This window comes from Monopterus albus, unplaced genomic scaffold (assembly GCF_001952655.1).
Source record: "Monopterus albus unplaced genomic scaffold, M_albus_1.0 scaffold121.1, whole genome shotgun sequence".
Classification (NCBI taxonomy): Eukaryota; Metazoa; Chordata; class Actinopteri; order Synbranchiformes; family Synbranchidae; genus Monopterus; species Monopterus albus.
Genome location: NW_018128001.1, coordinates 499589 through 510069, shown reverse-complemented (window position 1 = coordinate 510069; position 10481 = coordinate 499589).

The window sequence follows — 10481 nt, the reverse complement described above, 5'->3', positions numbered from 1 at the left end:
CTGTCACACTGTGTTTTGTGGTCTTAATCAGGAACTGGGCCCTGAGCCTTTACTCTACAGCCTCATTAGGAGTAAACACTGTGATGAATCAGGAATCAGACAGAGTCCCGCTGTGCTGTGAACAGCTCCTGTGTGGAGGCACTGTGTCTGCTCCTGGTCACGTCTTGTCTAAGAAAAGTCAGGTTGTCTTGAGAGTTATTTAAACTCCTTAACCTATAAAATATTCATCCAGAGATTTGCCCCTTATGTGAACTCTTAGCTTCCTAAGAGCTGAAACAAATAATTGATTAATAATAAGTCACCTTTAAAGCAAAAATCACCCAGTTCAGCTGTGCAGTCTTGATGTTGTTCTCAGCACAGTACATCTAAAGTTATAGCCAGCTAGCTTAGCCTCACATGGCAACTGGAAACTGTGGTGAAAGGCAACAGAGTCTACCAGCACCTCTAAAACTCACTTATTAACACACTATACATGCAGCACAACATGGTTTTTGTGTCTTTGTATCACATTCGCCCCCTGCACACGCACTCATGCTGGACTGCTCCACACGGTGGAATCACCTGAGCTGGGCGACCTCTTTGTCTCCATCAACAGTTTGTGTGACTGATGAGACTCTTCCAGCTTCTTGCAAATCAACAGCTCCTAAGAGCTGAGATTTTATTCATTTATTTATTGGAGAGGCATGGTTCACATCAGCAGATGCCAGTCGTTAGTTAGAGTAGCTTAAACCCTGACCTGGTTTCAGTGACTGGACTCCAGGCTAGTTAACTCCTGACTCCAGTCGGCTTTTGCTCATGGCATTAGTTCAAATAAATGATGTATGGACAAGAACAACAACAACTGTCCATTATAACAACCATATTTTGAGACACATTCATACATAAATGGAAATGATTTAACGGGGTTAATGAACCTTTAAACAGCACACACACTGAAGCACCCTCCCAGTTTGACCCAGTCGGAGGGGAAAGCTGGGAAAGTCTCTCAGACGTCATCACTGTCTGCAGCCACTTCCTCTTGGCACTGCTGGATTTTCTCTCTGCATATTTGCACAGGCTTGAGGGGAGACAGGCAGGTGGGACTGTGTCTGGGGCAGAGGCCAGTTTTCTTACTGCGCCTTTACTCCGATCACCATTTACAACAAAGAGAAACTGATTTAGAATCAGGTTTAGTTTGCTCAGCAGTGCCATCTTCTCTCTTTGTGTCTGTCTCTTTGTGCCATGAAGCATTTCATCTGGTTTCATGTGAACTCTGAGCTGGAGCACAAAACAAAACACACAGTCGAGTCTGTCGGTCTTTTCTCCAACAGTCACTGGTGATTATTCACAAACATGTTGATGACAGCGGTGATATAAATAACAAGTTAAAGGAATAGTTCGGCAACAGGGAGAGACTGGAATGGCACAATAAAGGCAGTGAAGCGTCCCACTGATCCGGACTGAGCCTTATAATGGCCTTGCCCCCCCCCCAGTCCTCACCACATACACTCATGCACAAGAAAGAAAACTTGGAGAAAAAAAAATCCATATTCCAAACAGACACAAAGTCGAGCAGTTATATCGTCACGCATGTTCGCACATTTACACAATGAGCAGGAGTCATATTACTTTGACTCCATACATAAAGTATGCTGACTCTACCTCTTGATGTCTCCCCTGAGGGCTGCCTTTTCATCAGCTTAGCATTTATTCCACCCTCCCTCCCTGAAGTGACCCTGGGAGTAGGGATCCTGGATTTACTGTACCTTCAAACACACATGGAGCCGATTTAGTTGAAAACCCCCAAAAGTCCAATTCCTCTGCACACAGCCTGTCGAATACATCTTTGAATGTCTTCTGTCCCGGAGAGATTCATTTATAGAGATCGACACCTTTTGGCACAGAGTGAAATGAGCACAAACGAAAGCTCCAAGAGCTAAAAACTAAAGAAACTAAAGAAACTAAAAAGGCCCTTTTCTACAGTGTGTCTGTGCACAAGTGCACTGAAGTGAAGTCTTAGCTCTTGGGTGTGCCGTGATGTTTCCAAACCGTCTGGTTCACAGATTTTGATCAAATTCACATCGAACTGAACAGAAGTCACTGTGATTCTTGCCCTGAATCAGCACAGCAGCATCAAGTAAACACAAAGTAGGCCCAACCCTCGCAACCTGTAGGGGGGCTGCAGGTCTTCAAAAGCCTGAACAAACATTGATTTCATTTTCCTAAAACTGCAAAATGAGAAATTAGACCCACAACGTAGACAACAAAGTGGAGAGTAAAGCTTAGCAGTTTATTAGAAACACAGGGGAGGAAGAGAAGCTTACAGAGAACTGAGCAGGAAGCTACAAAGGCAGAGGGAATCCAATGCAGGATCAGGAAACAGTCTACAAATGCTCTAACGTTCCAAAGCAGACAAGGTTCAAAGTCTGAGCAGAGTCCAAGCATGAAAAAACACAAAACTCTAGGAACAGGTCAGAAAACAACTAAAGGGGTTTTTCCATTATACGAACATACCGAAACGTGTCACACTGAGTAGCGCTTGTCAGGTTCTGCTTTTATTTCCACTGTGCGCCCACTTTGGTGCTGCGTTTCCAGAGCTTAATTTTAGCATCCCCCAGGAGGTCAAGTTCCAATAACCCAACAGGGGAGGGGCTTCTGATAGTGGAAACACAACATAAGTCACAGAGGCCTGGAGAACTGAGGCTAACAAGGAGCACATAAGACACTTGGAGTGCATCAGATAATCTGGCAAGGAATGGTGTGAATGATGTGTTATATGCTGGCTGGGTGATTACACAGATAGTCAGCATGTGAGTGGGGAAAACACAAAAATGGCAAAGGCTAACATGATGAGAAACCATGGGATTGGAGACAGGGCTGAGACTGTGACTTCAACAGGTATCTTAGCTAGCTAGAGCCAGGTGTGGCATGTGTAAACATCTGGAAATATCAAGATGAGTACAACATTTAAATTTACCCCAAAAACGTTCATTTCACAGTTTTCCAGCAGGTTGCTTTTTTACTAAATACTGAAAATGTTAAGCTGTGGTGCCATTGTGTTTTCTCACCCTCTGCTCACTCATGCATCCTGGATTTTAATCAGAAACCAGTCTGAACTGTGAAGAAAGGAAAACAAGAAAAAGAAGTTTTAGTGTTTTCCTTTGTTCGAACTGAGTGTGTAGAATAACTCTGGTTGTCTTTTCACAGCAACGACTGTCAACAAAACCAACTGGACGTGTTTTTCTGCTCACAGCAGGCCGTTGCTGCTGGTGAGAGCGAGATATAACTGTGGTTACCGGTGTGTACACTGTATATGTGTTCGTGCACGCATTCACTGTGCTGTGCTTGGCAGGTCACACCACCATGTAACAGGATTCTCCCAGAGCTCAGGCTGATCTGGAGAACAATGCGGGAGGTATAACTTGCCCATGTTTTTTTGGTGACCTGAAACAGGCTGCTAGAACGCCGCACTGGGCTGTGATGTGATCTTATTACTGCAAACCAGTCAAAACTCGCAGAGTGAAATTAGCTTCAGATGAGGAAGGGGAGCAACAGCCATTGAGGGAGAAAATGCAGAACTATTTGTGTTAAGATGTACAGTACAGGTTTGTGGTATAGTGCTCCAGTTCTACGCTGCCGGTAAGTGGGCATGTGGGAGGGCGGGCAAATGGACAGGAGCAGGGCACCGGTCAGAGCTCGTGGCAGCTGTGGTATTTTGTCATGAGCCCAGTAAGAATCACAAACAGGGACAACAGACCCAGGTGCAGACATGATAGACAGGCTGGAAGATGATTTGGGACAGTTTGTTATAAACAACAAATCAAGGCCTAGGTGGGGAGAAACAGAAGAAATCAGTGTCCAGAGGCCGAAAACCAAAACCAGTGTCCCAAGCCCAGGCTAAAGTCCAAGAGAACAAACAAACAAACGGAGGCCAAAAAACTGAGGAGGAAATCCAACACTGGGAAGAAATCCAAACAGGCACCGTGTCGTACTGTGGTACAGGCTGGTGTATACTGTAAACTGGAGAGCAGATGAGGGAAATAACACCAGGTGTGGTGTGTCAGGACTGGCTGAGGGGGGGGGATGAGAGGAAGGTGTGCAGGCAAGGGCGAAGGGTTGGTCTGAACCTTTCTAGGCATTTCACCAAAATTATACAAAAACATATTTGTTTTCCAACCTAAGTGTTGTTGTACAATCAGCAGATGCGACTAATGTGTGATTTGGTGATTTGATTTGATTTGATTTATTCTTTCAAGCATGTAAAGACAGTTGATATAACAACACACATAATTTTACACATAATCCAATATCAATGTGCTTATACCTAGTACATGCTTGAATGGAGTAGGAAGAAGTCAGACTTATCCAGTCCTACCCCATGACATCATCTTACCATCATTGGTTTGCAAGCAGTATCTCTACATAGATAATTATCTTCTACACCACACAAGTAATATACTAAAGAATTATTACAAAGTGTTAACATTCATACACCACACCCACAATGTTCCATCTAATTAATCATTGAGCCTGTTCTTGCATATATCTTGATTGACACATACCTTTATATTTATGTTTAAACTCGTCAATTCTATTACTATTTTTTATGTCTACACTTAAATTATTCCATAGTTTTACCCCACTTATGGAAATACAAAATCTTTTTTTGGTTGGACGTATAGCATGAATTTTTAAATTTAATTGACCCCTTAAATTGTATCCCCCTTCCCTTTCATTAAATAGTTTTTGAATTCCACCAGGTAATAAATTGTTCCTGGCTTTATACATAAACACAGCAGTCTTATATCCCACTAAATCAAAATTTTTTAACAATTTAGACTGTATGAAAGCTCCATTGGTGTGATCCCTATACCCCATCTTATGCACAATTCTTATCGCTCTTTTTTGTATTATATACAATGATACTACAGTACATGAGCGAAATTAGTGAATATTTTTCCCAAATTATGAAAAAATATATCGCACCCACTAAAGGTTGTTTCTGGTTCTTCACATCTTTCCTTTGCTTCAGATACAGTAAATGTTTGTTCCTCCATCTGTTTATATATGTTTTCTGTCTCTATGTGTTCATGTACTGTATCATTGCACCAAACTAAACAGAGAAAACATGGAATTAAACAAGCAGAACTGTGTTTGACCTCAGTTCATGTGTATAAACAGACGGAGCAGAGAAAAGACACAGGTTTGCACTAATCGAGTCCATCTGTATTAGAGAGAGAGAGAGAGAGAGAGAGAGAGAGAGAGAGAGAGAGAGGGAGAGAGAGAGAGAGAGCTTCCATCATTGCCATTCAGGAAATTCCTGTCATTCCTCTGTAATTCCTCCTATCATTGCCCATGTCTGTCTCTGCAGTTGCTCTCTCACACACTGAGGTAAACAGAACCTCTCTTTTCATCTCCTCCTCCTTGTCAACACTGCATCCGCCTTCCACCTCTCACCCTTAACCTTTGACCCTCAACCAGACGTAATAGCAGGAAGTGATCGATTCCCTGCTGCAGTAGGAAGAAAAACTAGGCGAGGATAGCAATGACGCTGGGCGGCGTGGAGCAGCTCAGTGCACTGGTTTACAAACTGAGGTGTTAGTACTTTCATTCTTAGAAACAGGGCAGTTGTCAGTATTCATCCAACACTTAATGGCAGACTAGTTTTAAAACAGAAGACAGAGTCAAACTGCCACAGCTGGAGGAAACTGAGATACAGCTGCTGCTCGTGTTCCTGTTTGACAGTCTTGGTGACTCTCAGGATGTTATTGTGTTTTTCTAACATATAAGTGATTTCTTCATCCAATACCAACCCATCCTCCAACCTCTGTGACCCACAAGGTCCCTCTTATATGACCTTTAGTAGCATCTCATGAAACATGTTGGCAGGCTCTTCATCGTGGGGCGTCACCCTAGCCGATTACACCTGACGCAGGTCTCCCATTTTATCAAGGCTCTGGACCAGTATATTGGGTGCACTAGCACATGCAACCTCACTAGCTGCATGTAGCCAGTGCACCTGCTTTTCCCTAATGCTCCCCCCTCCAAGTACTAACCAGGCCCAACCTTGCTTAGCTTCGGAAATCTGGTGAGATTGGGCACAACCAGGGCAGCGTGGATGCTGCCTTTTTTTTTTAGCTCTGTCATGAACTGACATCCATTTACAAACTACAGACTCAGTGAATTATTGTGAAAACCTTTTCAATGGTTTATTGAAATCACAGTAAGAAGGTTCTGGGTTCGAGCCCCGGCCGACCCAGGGCCTTTCTATGTGGAGTCTGCATGTTCTCCCTGTGTGGGTTCTCTCCAGCTTCCTCCCACAGTCCAAAGACATGCAGCTCAGGTTGACTGGTGACTCTAAATTTCCCATAGGAGTGAGTGTGTGTGTTTGTTTGTCTACATGTCAGTCCTGTGATAGACTGGCAACCTGTCCAGGGTGTGCCCCGCCTCTCACCCAGTGTCAGCTGGGATTGGCTCCCCCTCGACCCTCGTCAGTATAAATGGTATAGATAATGGGTGGATGGATGGATTGCAGGTGACTGACAAACCTTTGCTGCCCTCTTCTAGTGGCAGGTGGTCGGACGGTGTTATAAGTGTTTCCATGATGAATTAAAGAGCTAACAACCTGGCAACCAAACAGCTGTTCTTATTAATGGCTTGTAACTAATAATGTGTAAAGCATGACTACATCATTTAACGGTTAATTACAGGTTAAGAACCCTTTAAAAATGTTGTCTCATCAGAAAGTGGACCAGACATTTTTCACTCTATAGACATTAAACCACACAAATCAGATGTTTGTGGCTGGAATGAACTCAAACTGTGGACATTTCCAGCTCAGTGCCTGCTACGCTAATAGCAGGTAGCTCACAGACACAGAGACGGGCCAAATAAGGAGCAGGGGAGCGTTGCTTACGTTGTGCTTATGGCCACACAAGGATGAGGACAAACTGGTTTTGCTAATGCGCATCTGGTTCATCGCCACACAGCTGTGAAAGAGCAGGCCGCAGCTGCTGCCCCAGGCCGTTCCCTGGGAGGCTGCGGGACAGTCCGTGACATCACCACAAATGTTTTGCCTTTTACACCTTCTGGAAAAAGTGAAATATGTATATGCACCAACAATAGAGCCCATCTGTCCTGCTTTTACTTCTCCTTTGGAATTGAATGAATCGACACAGACAGATGCGTCCTGGTAGCTAAAAGATTCTATCTGGTTTGTTTTTACAGAGCATGTGTCTGTATGTAAAGACGTGATGTTCGAGTACAGCCAATGATCTGCCAGTAATAACTTCACACCTGTTGCTGTTACCAGCCAGCTGACTTACACAGCAGACAGAGAAGTGTTACACTACTGTATGCATCACACAAATCCCTTTGTGACTGAATCATTTTGTTTCGTGACCTTTTGTGCTGTAGTCACAAGTGTGTAATATGTCTCTCCAGACTTGTGCTTTAGCTCATCTAGACAAAACCTGAGTCTCACATATGAACAGAGAAGGTTTTTCTAAGAAGGGAAGGTGCATCTCTAAACTGCACAATGACCTCAATCCTGCTGCTGCTGCCATTAATGAGCTCCAGCCTGAAGGGGCAGCAAACCTGTACATGCCCTGTATGTAGTGCACCATGTGTGTGTGCAGTGGTGTTTATTTAGCACTCTGGAGAAAAGGGTTGGGAGGGAGTGAACATGTGGGGTGAGCAAGTCCAAAGTTCAGGTGGGTGTGACCTTCACCCAGCAGACATGCCCACCATTAGTCAGTCGCTCACTTTAAAGAGGAAAAGCTCTTCAGTGAAAGTGACATGGACAAAGAGTGGAACTAGGAGATAGTGTGCATGAAACAAAGGGAGTGAAGAACAAACATGACAGACATCAACAGCACTGAGATTCTGGAGAGCAGCTGTCAAAGAACAGAGTCTGTAATGACCAACAAGGTGTTTAAAATGGAGACAGTCCTCATTCAGCAGTGCTGCCTGGGAAGCAAAAACAAAGACGTTACATAAATAAAGGAAAATAAATAATATAGCCTATAAAACACAATAGCACATAAATAGTGTCACAAGTTTATAAATGCTCTGAAGTCATATTTACTGAAGGATTATAACAGATTAATTTACTTACTTAGATTAACTGCCAGCAGTCGATGATCACGCACGTTGTTACATGTCAAAGTGTACAAATAATAGTCAGGTCAAAAAAAATGAGGTTGTACTGAAGAAAATGATACAAACACTGGCATGTTAAACATAGTTTAAACACAAAACTAATAAAAATCTGGCAAAATAGCCAAAAATATTCCAAGACTCCTAAGGTCTGATGAAACTGAAGCTAAACATTAAACATCTGTAAGCATCAACTACCTGAACCAATAAAGAAGAAACTAGAGCATAAACTCTAAAATATAAAAAGTAGAAAGAGTAGAAAAATCCTGGTGACCTTCAGCACGTGGTGGTGAACAGCTGTAACACATCCTTCCTGTTAGCTACAAGTGACAACAGCTTATTAGCTCACGATGTGGATGTATAAAGGGGAAATACCAGAACCCAAGATGGCGCCCAGTTCATTCCCATGAAAGCTGCTCAGTGGTGCATACTCTGAAAAAATTCTCTATGCTTCCAGATTCCAGCCATAAAAATTCCCTGCATGCTTCCACATTTTTGGGCCCACTGTGCACGTGCATAGAGCCAACTTCTGGCTAAAGGTCAGCTCCATGCACACATGAATGGGATAAAATAAAACTATCCCACAACTCAGATGGAGGTTCCAAATGATACTGGACCCAGCGGATCAAATTCTGATAATAACAAGAGTCAGTTTGCAGTTTTATTCACCGTTTACCAGCGATCCTCTATGGGAGAAACACTTTCTGGGCCAGTGTGCGTCACATGATGAACACAGGAGTTGTAGCAACGTGGTTTGGCTGCTATGCCAGAGCTGCTTTACAGCCCAGCGCTGTTCCTGAGGGCTCAGCCTGTAGAAGCTAGTACTTCCCCCAACCCTAACCTGAACCTAAAGCCAGGTCGGAACCCTCAAACCGCCCTCTGAAGCTCTGAGGGCCGGACAACATGTCCTCACAGTGATGCTCCTTATTTGAGCTGGGTCACTCTCCGGCCTTATTGTGGGCTGTGATTTATCGCCCACCTAAGTTTAATAAGGATTTTATAGGTGACTTTTCTGATTTCTTGGTCAATTTTATGCCTAGATATGACCAGGTTTTAATTATTGGGGATTTTAATACACATGTCTGCTGTCCTGACAAACCTTTAGTTAAGGCTTTTTTAGATCTTATTGACTCTTAATCTTACACAATATTGGGCTGGTCCTACCCATGAGCATGGGCACACCTTGTACCTTGTCTTATCTTATGGTGGGCCAGTTCGTGAACTAGAAATCTGTGATGCTGTGTTCTCTGATCATTTGCCAGTGTTATTTGAGATTGACCTTTTTTGTGATACAACCGCACCCTGTGCTACTCCACGGCTTTGCCGTATGTTTAATTCTTCCACTTCTGCTCAGTTTTCTGCCTTCTTTAGTGAGAATCTTGCAATTTCCGATTCTGTGGACACCGAGGATCTCACATTAGATTTTCACTCTGCCTGTCAGGCTGCCATTGATGCGGTGGCACCACTGAGGATTAGGCGGCCTAGGACTAAGCTCGAGCCCTGGCTAAATGAAGAGTCCTGTGCTGCCAGGCGTGAGTGTCGCAGGGCTGAGCACAGGTGGAGAAAAGACAAACTGGAAGTATCATTTCAGATACTAAGAGACTCTTGGCACAGTTATCAAAAAACTGTGAAAAATCTTAAGAGACATTATTTCTCTAATATCATTCAATCAAACTGTCATAGGCCTCGTGTTTTGTTTAAAGTTATTGATTCAGTATTGAATGTCCCTCAGGCGGGATCTTGCCCTTTCGGTCATGACCCAAAGCTCATAACCATAGGTGAGAGTCGGAACGTAGATTGACCAGTAAATCGAGAGCTTTGCCTTACAGCTCAGCTTCTTCTTCACCACGACGGACTGGTACATCGACTGCATTACTGCAGAAGCTGCACCAATCCGCCTGTCAATCTCCCGTTCCATCCTCCCCTCACTCGTGAACAAGACCCCAAGATACTTGAACTCCTCCACTTGAGGCAGGAACTTCCCACCAACCTGAAGGGAACAAGCCACCCTTTTCTGACTGAGAACAATGGCCTCGAATTTGGAGGTGCTGATTCTCATCCCAGCCGCTTCACACTCGGCTGCAAACCACCCCACTGCATGCTGGAGATCCTGGTTTGATGAAGCCAACAGGACAACGTCGTCTGCAAAAAGCAGAGACGAGATCCTGTGGTCCCCAAACCGGACTCCCTCCGGCCCCTGGCTGCGCCTAGAAATTCTGTCCATAAAAATAATGAACAGAACCGGTGACAAAGGGCAGGCCTGCCGGAGTCCAACATGCACTGGAAACAAGTCTGACTTACTGCCGGCAATGCGAACCAAGCTCCTGCTCCGGTCGTACAGGGAC